At 42.6% G+C, this 17,837-nt stretch overlaps 1 protein-coding gene across 2 annotated transcripts in view; it reads left to right on the top strand.

The window, feature by feature from the left end:
• The first annotated feature begins 1,503 nt into the window (after positions 1 to 1,503).
• Positions 1,504 to 17,837, top strand: part of HAO2 (hydroxyacid oxidase 2) — a 32,375-nt gene continuing 16,041 nt past the window's right edge. The window contains exon 1 of one of the 2 annotated variants that reach the window (XM_002715392.6): positions 1,504 to 1,660. The gene's annotated coding sequence lies outside the window, so the exon portion shown is untranslated. The remainder of the gene's footprint in view (positions 1,661 to 17,837) is intronic. The other variant, XM_070077806.2, reaches the window with a different exon arrangement.

Raw genomic sequence — 17,837 nt, 5'->3', positions numbered from 1 at the left:
AGTTGGTGGCACTGCACTTTTGAACTCAGTGCCAGGACCATGGCTGGTTCATCTTACTCATGAGATGTCAAAGTCCCTAAAATAGCTCTGCTTGTGGCCCTGTATCCTTCCATTGAGATGAACTCAGACTAAGCTACTATATAGGCTAACCCTACAGTGAAGAAAGAATATTCCTTAGCTCACAGCAATGATCAGATTCAAAAACCCCTCAGGATGGGAATTCATTCAAACCTGAGACCTCCACTGTCCTGTCGACTGCATTATCTTATAGGTATCAACTCGCCTCCTTCTATGACAGTGGGAGATGCTTGGAGAAAATTCAGGCATAGAGAAATGATAGAGTAATATGGAGCAAGAAAGTGACTACAGAGTGGAGCTCTGGGCTTGTGTTCTGTGTCTCTTGTAAGCCACCACACTGTACTGTCCTCTGGAAAGGAGGGTTACGGTCCAAACTTGGAAACCAGCAATGGAAGATCTGCACCCAGGGCAGGCCATGAGCAGGCTGCGTGACGTCAGAGTTGAGTGTGGACATGGCCTGGAGGCTGTTGGCTGTGGAAAAGGAAATTTCCCCAATTATGGCCTCTTTGGAAAGCATCTTTGAGGTAATTCTGCCATCTAGTGTCAAGACTACAGGTAGCAGTGACTCCAAGCAGATATGGAATGAGCCCGGAGTGGGGAAGCTATGGCAAATCAGGGGGAAAGTTATTCTCACTCCAATGACAGGCTCCAAAAGGCAGGCAAATCCCACTGCCATGGTCACCAAGCAGCCTTGAGAGCCATAAGCGAGGTTCAAATCCCAATTCTGCTCATTACTGTTAAAGGGCTTTTGGCAACTTTAGTCACCTCATTTTCTCTTAAGAGGAGAAAATTTCATCTCGCCATTTGTCTGCTGAAAGGATCAAATGAAATAACACACATAATGTGCCTGGTACACGGTGAGCGTTTAATAAACATTCGTTGCTGTTGTAACATGGACAGGTGGCCAGTGCTGGGTTAGGAGAAGAGAGCAAAGGGTCTGGACGAATTCACTAGTGACCATCTTAATGAACACCCACAGGACTCTTTTTGCAGAATTAAATCTGTGTAGTTTTTTTTATGTACTTTTACGTCTGCTTTTCCCAGGGTTCATCCTACAATGCTGAACCATTTCTCCATTCTGCCTACTGTATCATCATGGATTGTCTGGTCAGGCACAGGCAGGGTGGTGCTGGCCTGAGTCCCCACTGCTCCCCTGCCTGTGGGCTCACAGGCTGTGGCTGCCCTCCTCCCACCCTTTACCAGCTCCCAGACAAGCCCTTGCAGTTCCAACACTGGGGCTTTGGTCATTCACCTGCTCTCAGCCCTCTTTAATGGACAGTAGCTAAGATACAGTTGGGGAGAGAATGAGAAACTCGCTTATTTAGATGTGTTTATTTTGTAATGAACCTCACTTTGAGACAGATTTGAAAGCCAATGAAGTTCATTTCAAAGTTAACCTTGCTCTGGTCTGGTTGTCCATTTACTACCCTACTGCATATTCTCATGAAAAGATTAACTTTTAGTCTTGAACTTCTCATTTACTCCTAAGCTCTGAGTAGTCGCCTGCTGTTTTCTAGCCCATCCAGCAGTGATCCAGGCCTTTAAGGAGCTGTTTGTAGACGCCTGAAGACGTTAGATTCAGGTTTGTTGTTGGGTGTCTTCTGGGTGCTTGGGGCTGGGCAAGGAGACAAAGCAGTAGACAAGGGAGAAGAGAGAAGCTTGAGAGCATTGTGGGAGCTGAGTGTGAGTTTACAGGTGAGAACATTGGCAAAGAGGGGTCACATAGAGACAGGCAGCAGGGGACACTCAGGTACTGGCAAAGAAAGATTAGGTGTCAGAAAGACCACAGACAGAGTAAGTGAGGTCTAGTGAAGTTAAGTCATGGAACCCGCCAGAGGAATGTCAGGAGACTTCAAAATGTTCATGGACGGATGGAATGAAAAGATAAACATGAATTGTTTGAAGAGCCCTGCTCATATTTCTGAGTATGCCTAGGAGGGAGAAATGGGTCAAAATGTGTTCACTTGAAAGGGTTCTGAAAATCTAAAAGCCAAAATCCTGTATTTGAAAATTGTGTTTAGTACTTTGACCAATGCTCCCTGGTCACAGGGAGAGGAAAGCAGCAGCAGGGCTACGGCTTCTAAAGAGCAAAGAAGTTAATATTTCTCAAACAATTGGACTGCTGTGGTTTATTTGCAGAAAAAGCTTCTTAGTAAAAATTCCTTCAAACAAGAGTCTCCTGGGATTGTGACTGAGTCAAGTTGAATCTATGGATCCAGTTGGGAACCACTACTCTAGAGCAGTGATCAAGACAAGGCAGTATTGGTATAAACAATAGAACAATTGTACAGAATAGAGAATGTGAAAATAAGATCAAAGGAGAAATGCCTTTTTAAGATCTACCTCCTAACAGGAAGCAAAACTCGCAAATCCTTAACTCTCCAGTCACTGGTATTGTTCAATTTACAAGAACCTTTGATTCTTAGAGATAAAAGAGAATTTGGACTTAACTAGAATAGAAGAAGTGGACATCAGCTATGGAATATTATTTGAGAGGCAATTGGAATATTCCCAATTATACTTAGTATAAAGTTAATTGAAAATAAATCTTAGTAAAAAATAAGACTGGGAATAGGAGAGGGAGGAGGAAGAGGGGTGTGACTGTGGGTGGGAGGGGAGGTATGGTGGGAAGAATCACTATATTCCTGAAGTTGTATTTATGAAATGCATGAAGTTTGTATTCCTTAAATAAAAGGTTCTTTGGGGAAGAAAATAATTAAGTTAGATATCCTATAATAGAATTAAATTAGATGTCAATAACAGAAAGATATTTGGAAAATCCCCAAATATTTAGAAGTTAACCAATTTTTTTTTTAAATAACCTCTGGTTCAAAAAAATCACTAGATATATTAGAAAATATTTTGAGTTTATAAAAAGAATTTGGGAGGATTCTGAATAGTTTGAGAAGAATTGGAGTTAGTTCTTCTTTAAATGTCTGGTAGAATTCAGCAGTGAATCCATCTGGTCCTGGGCTTTTCTTTGTTGGGAGGGCCTTTACTACTGTTTCAATTTCTGTCTCAGTTATGGGTCTGTTTAGGTTTTCTATGTCTTCCTGGTTCAATTTAGGTAGGTTACATGTGTCCAGGAATCTATCCATTTCTGATAGAGTTCCCTGTTTGCTGGCATACAAGTCCTTGTAATAATTTCTGATGATTCTTTTTATTTCTGTAGTGTCTGTTGTTACGTTTCCTTTTTCATCTCTGATTTTATTGATTTGGGTCTTTTCTCTTCTTTTTTTTAGTTAGTTGGGCCAATGGGGTGTCAATTTTGTTTATTTTTTTCAAAAAACCAGCTCCTCATTTGGCTGATTTTTTGTAATTTTTTTTTTGATTCAATCCTGTTGATTTCTTCTCTGATTTTCATTATTTCTCTTTTCCTACTAGATTTGGGTCTGGTTTGCTGCAGATTTTCTAGATCCTTGAGATGAATTGAAATCTCATTTATTTGCTGCCTTTCTAATTTCTTGATGTAGGCACCTATTGATATAAACTTTCCTCTTAACACTGTTTTTGCTGCGTCTCATAAGTTTTGGTATGTTGTGCTGTTATCCTCATTTACTTACAGAAAGTTTTTGATCTCTCGTTTAATTTCTTCTATGACCCATTGTTCATTCAGGAGCATGTTGTTCAATCTCCATGTGTTTGCATATGCTCTAGGGATTCCTGAGTTGCTAATTTCCAACTTCATTCCTTTATGGTCTGAGAAGCTGCATCATATGATTCTAATTCTTTTGAATTTGCTGAGACTTGCTTTATGGTCTAGTATGTGGTCAATCCTAGAGAAGGTTCCATGTACTGCTGAGAAGAATGTAAATGCTTTATGTGTAGGATAAAAAGTTCTGTAGATATCTGTTAGATCCATTTGGGCTATATTGTCGTTTAAATCTACTGTCCCCTTGTTGATCTTCTGTCCGGATGATCTGTCTATTTCTGAGAGTGGAGTATTGAAGTCCCCCAGTACTATTGTATTGGAGTCTAAGTCTCCCTTTAAGTCCCTTAACAAATCTTTTAAATAAACCGGTGCCCTGTAATTAGGTGCATATACATTGATAATTGTTATATCTTCCTGTTGAATTGATCCCTTAATCATTATATAGTGCTCCTCTTAGTCTCTCTTAATAGTTTTTGTGTTAAAGTTTATGTTGTCCGATATTAAGATGGCTATGCCCACTCTTTTTTCATTTCTGTTGGCATGGTATATCTTTTTCCAGCCTTTCATTTTCAGTCTACATGCATCTTTGTTGGAAAGATGTGTTTCTTGTAAGTAGCAAATAGATGGGTTTTGTTCCTTAACCCAATCAGCCAATCTGTCTTTTAACTGGACAGTTCAGGCCATTAATGTTCAATGCGACTATTGATAAGTGGTAACTTTGCCCTGCCATTTGCCAAAGATATTTTCTAATATATGCTTTGAACTCCCTGTGACCTTTTGCTGTGAGGTTTCCTTCCTTTACCTTCTTTCATATTGATGACCGTGTTTCTGTGTTTCTGTGTGTAACACATCTTTAAGCATCTTTTGCAGGGCTGGATGAGTGGCGACAAATTCTTTCAATTTCTGTTTGCTATGAAAGGTCTTTATTTCACCTTCATTCACAAATGAGAGCTTTGCAGGATATAATATTCTGGGCTGGCAGTTTTTCTCTCTTAGTACCTGGGCTATGTCTCCCCATTCCCTTCTAGCTTGTAGGGTTTCTGGTGAGAAGTCTGCTGTGAGTCTCATTGGAGATCCTCTGAGAGTAATCTGACGTTTCTTTCTTGCACATTTTAGAATCATTTCTTTATGTTTCACTGTGTTGAGTTTGATTACAACGTGTCGTGGTGAGGATCTCTTCTGGTCATGTTTACTAGGGGTTCTATGATTTTCCTGTACTAGGATGTCTCTGTCCTTCTCCAAACCAGGGAAGTTCTCTGCAAGTATCTCACTAAAAAGGCCTTCTAATCCTTTCTCTCTCTCCATGCCTTCAAAAATATAACACATCAAAAAAAGAGGTGGTATGAAAGAGAACCTCTCTCTCTCTCTCTTTCTTTCTCCCTTTTTAATGTTCATTTATTTGGAAGGCAGTGACCAAGAGAGAAGGAGAGACAGAAACAGAGATCTCTCATCTGATGGTTTACACCCCAAACAGCTGCAAGATCCAGGCCCGGGCCAGGCTGAACCCAGTTAAGCTACTGCTTGGCACCCCCTGTATCCCCTAGCAGAGTGCAGTTCCAAGTCCCAGTGTCTCTGCTTTAGATCCACACACTCCTACAAAAGGGAATGGTGACAATGGCAGTCAAGCAGTTCCCCAAGGAAGCTATAGGTGGCAGCACAGGAGCAGCCATGAACACCCAGCTCTTCAGGGCTCACAGAGAAGCCTAAAAGGATGGGCTGGCTCCCTGCTCTCTGCTTTCTCAGGACAAAGTAGCTGCTGCACTGAAATGTTACTGCAATCAGAAATCTTTGTATTTATGGTCAAGCAAAATGGATTAAGAGGACCTAGAGATGTAGCTCAGCTCCATCTGATTTCTGGTGGCTTCAAATCTACTGTGGATTAAAATAAAATATACAAAATCCTTTGGTGTTTGTGTTTCCACACAAACAGAAAATAAAAATGAGAAGAACTGGATATATTGATAGCAAATAAATAAACTTTAAATCCAAAAATTATAAAAAGAGATAAAAGGACGTTGTATTTTGATTAAATTTGATTCATCATAAAGACAGACCAATCATTATTATCTATGCAGCCAACACAAGATCACCCTGATATAACAGAAAATACTATTAGACCAAACGGAGAGACACTCCTATACAATAACAGTGAGTAACTCCTACAATGCACTCTCATCAATGGACAGATCATCCAGATAGAATATAAATAATGACACACCAGAGCTGAACTATTACATCAAGTAAATGACCTAACAGACATTTATAGGACATTTAACCTAAAAGCTACATTCTTCCCATCAGCACACTCAACTTTTTTTTTAATATACCATATATTAGGCCACAAATCAATTCTCAGCAAATCTGAAAAGACTGAAATCCTATCAGGTAACTAGAAATAAACTATAAGAAGAGCAATAGAACACTCATAAATACTTGGAAATTAAACAAAATGCCACTGAATGATGAGTGATCACTGAAGAAATTAAAAAGGAGATAAAACCTGTCTTGAAAAAAAATGAAAGTAAAGCAGAACTTCTCAGTCTCTCCATGGCTGGGACAGGCTAGTAGGGAGGAGTGGAGCCACTGCACCCTATGCTGTGGGAGTCCTGGGTACTGAGACTGGGACATCTGTGACTGCAGGAGAGGGCACAGGGTGTAGCTGGGTTACCAGGAAATCAATGTGTGCCAGTTCCACTAGGGTTGGTCACTGCAGTGGGATCCGAGCTCACAGTGAGGACTGCACAGATCCTTTGTACAGTTCATGTGGAAGCACAGATGAGAATAGCACAAACTGAATGATAACACCTTTGAAGAGGAAAGGTGAGGGTGTGATTATGCCAACAGAGGTGACCATGCCTCCCTTTCTGTAACAAGAGGAGATCTTTTTTTTTTTTTTTTTTTTTTTTTTTTTTGACAGGCACAGTGGACAGTGAGAGAGAGCGACAGAGAAAGGTCTTTCTTTTACCATTGGTTCATGCTCCAATGGCCACCACAACCAGTGCGCTGCAGCCAGTGCACCATGCTGATCCAAAGCCAGGAGCCACATGCTTCTCCTGGTCTCCCATGGGGTACAGGGCCCAAGCACTTGGGCCATCCTCCACTGCACTCCCGGCCCACAGCAGAGAGCTGGCCTGGAAGGGGGGCAACCGGGACAGAATCCGGTGCCCCAACCGGGACTAGAACCCGGTGTGCCAGTGCCGCAGGGAGAGGATTAGCCTATTGAGCTGCGGCGCCGGCCGAGAGGAGATCTTATACACCCAACTTGAGTGATACCCTGAACACTTATTCCACCCTCGAGCACTGAACAGAGCCCCAATTCCATACCCAACACACACCTCTGTGTATTCACTTAAAGAGCAGACACTCCACTAAACCACAGAGGCATAGCTAATATACAACAGCCATCAGAGGAAAATACTAACAAGTATCTCCACAAACACCACAAAATAAATGCAGAAGTTCAACAAACAAGAATAAGGAAGACAACATGAGCCCTCAGAGGAACACAACACATCGATATTAGAATGTGCAGATGATAAGAATGATAAAATGCCTGAAATGGAATTCAAAATATTAATCACAGGATTACTCAGAAGCAAGGAGATGTAAATTCACAAACTGAAGAGATCCATACATGACATGAATAAAAGCTGTCCCATGAAACTGAGATTCTGAAGAGAAGTTAAAGAAGTAACAGATATGCAGAATTCAATATGTCAAATCAAAAATACAATAGACAGCCTTAACCACAGAATACATGAGATGTAAGAAAGAATATCTGAGCTAGAAGACAAATCTTTGGAAATTTTAGAGTCACACTAAAAAAAAGAAAAAAATTTAAAAATTATAAAGAGCACAGGAGATTTATGCGATACCATCAACATATGGGTCTTAGGAGTTTCTGAAGGCATAGAAAGAGAGAATGGATTAGAAGGCCTATTCAGTGAAATAATTACAGAAATCTTAATTAATTTGGAGAAAAAAGTACACAAGTACACAAGGCAGATGGAGCTCCTTATAGACATGACCAAAAAAGATCTTTACCATGACACATTGTAGTCAAACTTTCAAAAAAAAAAAAAAATCCTTTGGTGTTTCAAACAAGCAAACTGAGGCCCATAGAGGAGCAGTTTGCTTCTTTTCTCATCATAAAGAAGATCAGCAAATTTCTCCCTGAAGCAGGCTGCCTTGCACTGCTGCAAACACTACCCCACCAATGTCACGAAGCAAGTGTTTATTCTGTGCTTACAACGTCAAGAGCAGCCCCCTTGGGCGATACTGGCTGAGCAGGATCAGAGGAGTGGGGACAGTGAAACCTGGTGTGGGTGAGTTGAGTCACTAGAAATCTTAGGTCTATGCTGTGAAGCTAACTCTCAAGTCAGGAGGGCCAATTCGAGGTCATGCTGTCAGGTTACTCAGCAGAACTGCAAGAGTCAAATCCGGCAGAAAGAACACCGAATGTAGATGCTGGAGGCCAGCGTTCATTGTTGAATTTCTGCTGTGAAACTCATGCTTCTCCATCTCTCCAAGGTCCCTCCCAGCTCCAACAAGTACAACTGTTCTAATTGTCTTCCAGTCCCAGACAGGCAGCATTTCTGGTTGTTATGGCCTAGGGAGGTAGCTAATGGCCTACTTAGGTTATGGAGCTCCAGGATGAGCAGGTTCCTAATGCAAATGTACCTGCACCCCATACCTCAAGAACTCTTTCAGAAACCCCTAGTACCCTAAGCTCCAAGAGTAAAACAGAGATAGGAGTCAAGGCCCCATCACAACTAAGGGGGCAGACCTGAGGCAATGTTATGTTCCTTGGGATATGTGGACATGTCCACAGATCAAGAGAGAAAGAATCCTTTCTGGGAAAGAAAACAGGCCCATGAGAGTGGTTGAGGGGCTGGTGGGCTGAAGAAGAGAGGTTGTTATTACACACAAGAGAGTAAGACAAAACATGGCCATAATAGCTTTGGAAAGGGCCTGAGTCTTTTACTCACTGATCCTGTGCAGACATACATAAACTGCAATCATGTGAACAACTGAACCTGCCAGACCCACCTTGGCGCCCTTTCTCCCTCACTCCTGTTCAGACTGGATCCTTGGATCCTCAGGCCACTCCTGGGCTAGGAACAGGCTGGTCCCATGTTTACTTTGTGGCTTAAACCTGTTACTTGGAGTCCTTTCCCCTTACATTGGGGTGGCCCTGGAGGCTCATGTGCCTCAGCCACAGGAAAATGATGATTTTCCACCATCACTGATACCTTCCTTGGCCACGGCACCACTGTCACTTGTGGGCTTACACTGGGCTTCTTCTCCCTCTGCTACCATTCCTGTTGCTGGGAAAGCCTATACTTGCCCCAGGCTCTCCCTGGACACCTCAGTTGCTATTGTGACGCCTCTACCCTTTGTATCCACATTCCTTGAGGCTAGGAAAGTCAGCAACATACAGTGATTAAAGTGTTTTCAGCCAACCTTAAAGAGTTCCATCTGTCAAACCAGGCCCCAAAAGCATAGCCTTGGATATTATCTCTACCATTCTGTTGGGAAACTTGGCATAAGTTCCTAGGGAACCCAGGCCAGAGGAACTTCAAGGACACCACCCTGTGGCACCAAGCAGGTGCAGCCTAAAGGAGTCAGGAGAAGCAGACTTGTTTACTACTAATTTACCATGGCCCACTGTGAGATTTTACCCCGAGACTGCCTGCAGAATGGGTAGGCAGTTTTCCATACAAGCATATGCTCTGATAACCCAGAGAGTTCCTACCGTGACACCACCATGAATCACGTAAGAAACAGGAAATCTTCAGAGGAAAACATCGCCTTATTGACACTAACTGCATCAACTTGGATTGCAATATTGAAGAAAGCAAAGTCTTCCTCAAAGTGCCTTCCAGCTCTAGTCTGTGCCCTTCCCTTTCCCTCCTGGGTCAGAGGAGAGAATTTGGGCTTGGGGCTGTGAGCAACAGGTTCTTCTGAATAGCCTTGCTCTTAGATTTTCACCTCCTTGTCACTGGTGTGCCAGTTTTATCTCACCATTTTTAACCAAGGGACTAGAGCTGTGACTACAATGCACAGTAGTGTGTTATAGACTGGTTAGTTCATAGGCTCCAAACACAAGGTAAGGATAAGAAGAATGACAGGCTGGTTGCCAGGCTTGATTGGTTTATGCTGTCTGTATGCATGGAGGTACTGCATTGTACCCCATGAAAATGTACAAGTGTTAGATGTTAGTCCAGAATTTTAAATAGCAAAAAGTTGGCTGATGCCGTGGCTCACTTGGCTAATCCTCCGCCTGTGGCACCAGCATTCTAGTCCCAGTTGGGGCGCCGGATACTAGTCCTGGTTGCTCCTCTTCCAGTCCAGCTCTCTGCTGTGGCCCGGGAGGGCAATGGAGGATGGCCCAAGTGCTTGGGCCCCTGCACCCGCATGGGAGACCAGGAGGAAGCACCTGGCTCCTGGCTTCAGATTGGTGCAGCGCCGGCCGTAGTGGCCATTTGGGGAGTGAACCAACAGAAGGAAGACCTTTTTCTCTGTCTCTCTCTCACTGTCTATAACTCTACCTGTCAAATAAAAAATAAATAAATAAATAGCAAAAAGTCTAATGAGGTTAAAAGAGCTGAAGTTTCTAGAACAATATATAGCACTTTAACAGTATACAAGAGACGTTTATTATTTTATCTCTGTCTCTTCCTCTAGGGTAATTGGAGCAGAAGAGAACAGGAGAAAAATACTGACATAGAGATAAAATAAAATGGGAATATAGGGGGAGCACCTGACATAGTGGTTAAGATGCTGCCTGGGACACCAGCATCTCCTATCAGAATACCTGGGTTGGAGTCTGAGCTCCCCAGTTCCTCTTCTGAGTCCAGCATGTTGCTAATGTGTATCCTAGGAGGCAGCAGATAATGGTGCAAGTACTTGGGTACTGCTCCAATGTAGGAGACTGAGGTTGAGGTACAGGCCCCTGCTTGGCCTGGCTCGTGTCTAGGTTGTTTTACGCATTTAGGGATAGAACCAGTGATGGTGGAATCTCTCTCTGTCTCTCTCTCTCTCTCTGTCTCTCTCTCTCTGCTTTTAAAATAAATAAACAAAAATTGTAAAGAAAAATGGGAAAAAAAGAAAACCACTAGATAACTTGAATGCACCTTTTATTTTCTGGTGGCTTCAAGTATGGTGTGGATCAAAATGAAATATACAAAAATATATTGTGCCAAATTCTTCTCACCCAAATTGAGGGGGAGCTTTGAACAAGAAGTCATCCTTCTCTTCTACTCTGAGTCTTATATTGACCCTCTAATAAAAATAACGCATTGAATACCACACTAAGCATTTAATAATCATACTTTTAACCATACAAAGTAGTTTTAAATTCAATATAACGTGTGATTAATGTGAACCAACTCTTTTGCTCTTTTCTATGAATTTAAACATGGATAACATCTGTGTTCAAAGGATACCAGGAAACTCAATTCAAGAGCCCTCCCCTATAATAACTTACTACCTCATCTTTCACAAGTTACTCATGGCTAGGGCTTCTCTTCAATGAACAATGGAGAGAATAAGACTTTCTCTGCCTGCTTCACATGGAAATGGAGAAGTACTAGTAGATAGAAGAGAGGTTAAGGAAAAACTAGAAGACATATAGAAATGTGATACAATTGTGTTTGTTATATGTTAGAGTGCTAAGGTTATATAAAGCCATATCATTATTTCAAGTAGCTTTGTTACATAATTCTCACTATTCTAGGCAATTTATTCTGAGTAAGTCTGAGCCACTCCTGTCATATCAGACACACACTTCACATAGTTTTTTTTTTTTTATTTGAAAGGTGATGTTATAGAGAGGGAGAGGCAGAAGTGAAGAGAGAGAAGTCTCCCATCTGCTGGTTCACTCCCCCAAATGCTTGCAACAGCCAGGGCTTGGACAGGCCAAAGCCAGGAGCCAGGAGCTTCATTCACATCTCCCGTGTAAGTGCAGGGGTCTAAGGACTTGAGCCATCTTCCACTGATTTCCCAGGTATATTAGCAGGGAACTGGTTCAAAAGTGGAGCAGCCAGGACTCAAACCCATGCCCATATGGGATGCTGGCACTGCAGGTGGTGACTTTACCCGCTGCACCACAATGCCTGCCCCATCACATAGTTTCTATGCCAGAAATCTGTAGAAGAGCACTTCTATAAGTATATGCTGTATAGGATATGTAGATCTGTTGAGATATCAGGATTTGAAACCTGGGAGAGAGTTCTCATCCAATAAGGCAGACAGACAGATGACTGATGGAGGAATGTTGAATTTATAAACAACATCTCAGTGTCATGTGCTATCCTAATGCCTGGGGATATAGAGTGTGTTGGGAGTACGGGGCTCATGGCTCATTAGAGGAATCACAGGACTCAGCGCACAGTTGAGGCTATGACTTCTTATAGTGAAAGGATAGAAGACCAATCTGTCAAAGGGAAAAGACTCATGATGCAAAATCTGGAGGAAGCCAAGTATAAGGTTCTGAGAGTCCAGTGGACTCATGCAGCCTGCACTTAATTCTCCCAGCACCAAGATGTGACAACACGCCTCTCCTATTGTCTACCAAGGAAACTCACTGAGACTCAAGGCCCACAGGTTTACGTGGGGAGCTGGACATAAAGTCACCCCTTGTCACTCTCTACCAAAATTCTAGACTTCCAGAGGGAAAGCAGATGTTCAGCAAAAACTGCATTGTTTGTGCAAAGTTTAGATAGAGTGAGTCATTCTTATCAGGGAATAGTGGAAACCCCACTCAAATTCAAGTTCCCAAGGTCCAATCTTGCAAACAGGCCTTTCAAAGAATAGTATCCTCAGGCCTGCTATATTAACTCCTTTATGCACACAGAGCTATACATAATTTTTGCAATATAATTTAATAAATGTGATGATTGATTCATTGATTAAAGTTTATGACCTCTCAGAGGGTCAAGTGGGAATGTGCTAAGTTAGATAGAACTGCTGTACTTTGTCAGATCCAACTCTGTGCTCAATAGCTCCCCACTCCTCCATGATGAGGCTGCCTGTAAACAGCTCTGGGATTGTGCTCCAAATTCCTCCTCCTCCTCAGCTCCATCCAAAACATACTACACATCTGAGGGGCTCTGTTTTGTATCATATGACTTCTTCCTACTTAGCTCCTTAAGAAGGCAATATGTGCTAATTCTCTGTGTGACATGGCTTGATTTTGCCTTAGCTCCAGAAGCTCTCAGGCCACCTCTGTCCCATTCCTACCCCAGCCAAGTTATGCATCACCAGCAGGCATTGTGGTATTGGGGGTTAAGCTGCAGCCTGCAATGCTGCATCCCATATGAGCTCTGGTTCAAGTCCCAGCTGCTCCAATTTCAACCCAGCTCCCTGCTAATGGCCTGGGAAAAGCAGACGAATATGGGCCAAGTACTTGGGTGCCTGCACCCAGGTGGGAGACCCAGAAGAAGCTCCTGGCTCCTGACTTTGGCCTGGCCCAGCCCCAGCCTTTGTAGCCATCTGGGGGAGTGAACCAGCAGATGGAAAATCTCTCTCTCTCTCTCTCTCTAATTCTGCCTTTCAAATAAATTAATTAAAATCAATAAAAAATAAAAATGATAAGCAACACTCCACATTACATGTGGACTCTTTGCTCTCCTTGTAAACTAGAGGAGCTATCCCATCTCTGGTTGAAACCCTGGTTCCTGGGACCTATCCTGTTCCCCCAGTTGGTGACTTAAAAGCCATTCAAGTTTCTACTCATAGCCTTTGGCTAATTTTCACACAGCTGCTAACCACCCAGAAGTTGGAAGAATCTTTGAACTTCTGGTTTCCCTGCCTTCCCTTCTAAAATCCTCTCTCATGACTTAGCTTTATGTGCTGTGATCTATTCAGCCAGTTTCTTCCGCATTTCTGTAGCTACAGCTCCCACCTGAGAAATTTACTGGTGACACCCTCTCCCCTACACCCCACAAAATCTCGACTCCCTCATATGTGGGAGCTAAAATTTAAAAAGAAAAAAAAAGAGAAAGAAAAGCCTGTGGATATCACTATTGTTGCAAATATATTTTTGTCAAACTTTTTTTTTTTTTTTTTTTTTTTGACAGGCAGAGTGGACAGTGAGAGAGAGAGAGACAGAGAGAAAGGTCTTCCTTTGCTGCTGGTTCACCCTCCAATGGCCGCCGCGGCCGGCGCACCGCACTAATCCGATGGCAGGAGCCAGATACTTATCCTGGTCTCCCATGGGGTGCAGGGCCCAAGGACTTGGGCCATCCTCCACTGCACTCCCGGGCCACAGCAGAGAGCTGGCCTGGAAGAGGGGCAACTGGGACAGAATCCGGCGCCCCCACCGGGACTAGAACCCGGTGTGCTGGCACCACAAGGTGGAGGATTAGCCTAGTGAGCCGCAGCTCCAGCTGTCAAACTTTTTTATATCTTTGTCAAACCAATGTTTACCAATGATATATGTGTGGATTGCTGGCCCAGCGACCACCATGGGTCTCTCCAAAAGCAAAGAAAATGACTTTCCCAATCAGACTTTCAGGGGGTTCCTTTGGAATTAATGAACATGATGTGTATGGCTTCTTGGACTTGGGGCTTCCGTGGCAAGTAGGCCTTGTTTTTTACTCTTTGGCTATATGCAATGTGAGCCAGCTTTTTGCCTGAACTCATCCGTGGCTATTTTGATTCAAGTAGCCCTGCAGTCAGAGAGCACTACATTGTTAAGCTGCTCTTTCACAAATGAAAGAAGGGTGTTTCCACTTTCAAATACCTCCTCACTCCAACCTGGGCTGGGTTTTAATGAAGCTGAAAACAGGCTAAAGTGAAGAAGTGAACCAAATAAACAATCTTACATGCCAGAAGTTGGTGAAAATCATGAAGTGAATTGTACAGCCAACATTCAAGCTTACAGAGTTTTGAATTTTGCATACGATGTGGAAAACCCTTAGTTTATGCAAGAAAGGCTTCGTTTTCAGGAACCTGTAAAATCTGTGGCCTTCCCCTTTTTGCCTATTTGTCTTGGACCTTTACCTGCCTAATTTACTAATATTGATTCAGAATAAGGATCTCTCTATGGATTTACCCCACGTATTTTGTTGTTTTAATTTTTCTAGGTCATTCAGTGCTTCTTTGATTCAAGGCTAAGGTCACACCCATTTCAGTCTTCTTAATTATTTCACCAATCCTGCCTCCATGCATTTCAGGCTTCTGAGGAATTTAGAGAAACTACACACACTCATGGATTTTATGATACTCTTTTTTAAACGAAAAATTTATTTATTTATTTGAAAGAGAAATTCAACTAATTATTTTCACCCTCTCTACTGAGTTTTAAATTCCTTGAAAACAGCCCCAATATAATTATTGTTTTTATTTTTTTTTTTATTTGACAGGTAGAGTTATAGACAGTGAGAGAGAGACAGAGAGAAAGGTCTTCCTTCTGTTGGTTCACTCCCCAAATGGCCGCAATGGCCGGAGCTGTGCTGATATGAAGCCAGGAGCCAGGTGCTTCCTCCTGGTCTCTCATGCGGGTGCAGGGCCCAAGCACTTGGGCCATCCTCCAGTGCCCTCCTGGGCCACAGCAGAGAGCTGGACTGGAAGAGAAGCAACCAGGACTAGAACCTGGCGCCCATATGGGATGCCGGCACCACAGGCGGAGGATTAACCAAGTGAGCCATGACGCCGGTCCCTATTTATTATATTTCTTAAAAAGATTTATTTATTTATTTATTTGAAAGTCAGGGCTAAAGTCAGAAGGAGAGGCAGACAGAAATAGAGGTCTTCAATCCTCTGGCCTACTCCCCAACTGACCACAATGGCCGGAGCTACACCCATCCGAAGCCAGGAGCCTGGAGCTTCCTTCAAGTCTCCCATAGGGTGCAGTGGCCCAAGAACTTGGGCCATCTTCCACTGCTTTCCCAGGCCATAACAGAGATCTGGATAGGGAAGTGGAGCAGCTGGGACTCAAACCAACTCCCATTTGGGATGCCAGCCCTGAAAGCCGTGGCTTTACCTGCTACACCACAGCACCAGCCCCCTGATAGTCTTTCATTGTTATCTACTGTGTTTGCTTTTCATTGAATATAGGAAAAGACATTTTACAGGGTGCTTCCTTAATACTTGGTGGGTTAAAAAACTAATTACCATGTTTAGTTAATGCCTTAAAAAAGTTACAGAATAACAAGGCTTATTCACACATATAGGTATATAAGATAGAAAGTTAAAAATGTTGAATGTAATACCATAAAATATGAAGTAATTGAAATGGTATTAAAATATTTAAACAATATGCTCTAGCTTAGTTTCCTGTTGGGTAAACTGAGGCCTAGAGGGCTTTTAAATGACTTGAACAAAATGGCAGAGGCAGTCAGAGACAGTTCTAGGATCAACATCCACACTTTCTACAAAAAGTGTTTTGGCAGAACCGGTGCTGAATAGGTAATACCTTTGTGGGAAGGTAGTAGTTGTTCCTTGCACGGGACATTGAGCATCCAGAGAATGAACACTGGTTCTATTGTCAGCATAACTGAGAGTGTGGTAACTGCCAAAGTGATAAACACTCTGCCTTCACATTTTAACAGGTCCCCCCTTGCCCCCCTGTTTTGAGCCAGCAACAGTGCAGTAGAAAACTTTTTAAAAAATGATATATTACGGCCGGCGCCGCGGCTCACTAGGCTAATCCTCCGCCTAGCGGCGCCGGCACACCGGGTTCTAGTCCCGGTCGGGGCGCCGGATTCTGTCCCGGTTGCCCCTCTTCCAGGCCAGCCCTCTGCTGTGGCCAGGGAGTGCAGTGGAGGATGGCCCAGGTGCTTGGGCCCTGCACCCCATGGGAGACCAGGAAAAGCACCTGGCTCCTGGCTCCTGCCATCGGATCAGCGCGGTGCGCCGGCCGCAGCGCGCCGGCCGCGGCGGCCATTGGAGGGTGAACCAACGGCAAAGGAAGACCTTTCTCTCTGTCTCTCTCTCTCACTGTCCACTCTGCCTGTCAAAAAAAAAAAAAATGATATATTACTACAGATTTAAAGATCTGTGATTATTTTAAAAATAACTGTATATGAGTGAAATGGTCATCTTTCCATTTGGTTATTGTTTATAGCCCTCTCCTATATCTCCAATGAACTATAATCTTTACTTTTTACTTGCTGGACTCTTTATTTGGTGGAGCATTAAGCCTTTGACTACAATGCAAATTAAAAATATCTTATTTCAAAGCTGAAAAGAACAGGGAGAGAGAAAGATGAAGAGAGGATGGAGGGACAGGGAGGGAGGAAAGGAAGGAGGAGGGAAAATATCATTACATTCTTAGAATTATATCTATGAACTACATTGAATCTATTCTCTGTATTAATATCACATTAACATGAGAACTGTGTTGTATTAATTATCATATATTTGCTGTGACCTGAGAATCTAATTTATTAATAAATTCCTTTGAAAAATGAAAGAAAACGTCTTTAAATATATATATATATTATTTAAGTTATACAAGTTTCATATATTACCTTTTTACCATTACAGGAAAATAGTGGTACTTTCCCCCACCCTTCCTCTCACCCATGCTCCAACCCTTCCTCCCCCTCCCTCTCATATTCCCACTCTTAATTTTTACAGTGATTTTTTTTAGCACATTTAATGTTCATTTAGTTAATGCTATCCTAAGTAAAAGAGTTCAACAAACAGTATGTAGAGAAAACAAAATAAAGTAAAACAAAATACTGTTCCTCAATGAAAGAAACAAGGCTATAAACCATCATTGATTGTCAAAATGTCTACTTCACTTCAATACATTATATTTCAGGTGCTCTATTCATTAGCTTTGATCAGGGAAAAATTCAGCCTTCATTCCTCTTTCAGATGTAGGAGTGCCACTTCCCAGATGACTGAGGTTCAGTTTGTGGATGGGAATAAGTGGAAGTGACACATGCCGTTTTCTTGGTCTCAAAATTAGCAAAAAATAGCAATTACGTAGATGGTGATACTTTGGCCTCCTGATGGCATTAAGCAATGTGTTCAAACACCCAGCCAAAGACTCACAAAACGTCAGCTGCCTCCTGCACAGCAGCCACAGTCCCAGGAAAATCAGATATCCAGAGGTTCCTGGAACTCACAAACACTAGTAATGATTTAGCCC

The sequence above is a fragment of the Oryctolagus cuniculus genome, chromosome 7, assembly GCF_051225735.1.
Source record: "Oryctolagus cuniculus isolate XC-2025 breed Fujian yellow rabbit chromosome 7, ASM5122573v1, whole genome shotgun sequence".
In the NCBI taxonomy this organism is placed as follows: domain Eukaryota; kingdom Metazoa; phylum Chordata; class Mammalia; order Lagomorpha; family Leporidae; genus Oryctolagus; species Oryctolagus cuniculus.
Note: the sequence above shows the minus strand (reverse complement) of the source record. Positions and strands in the feature narration are given on the sequence as shown.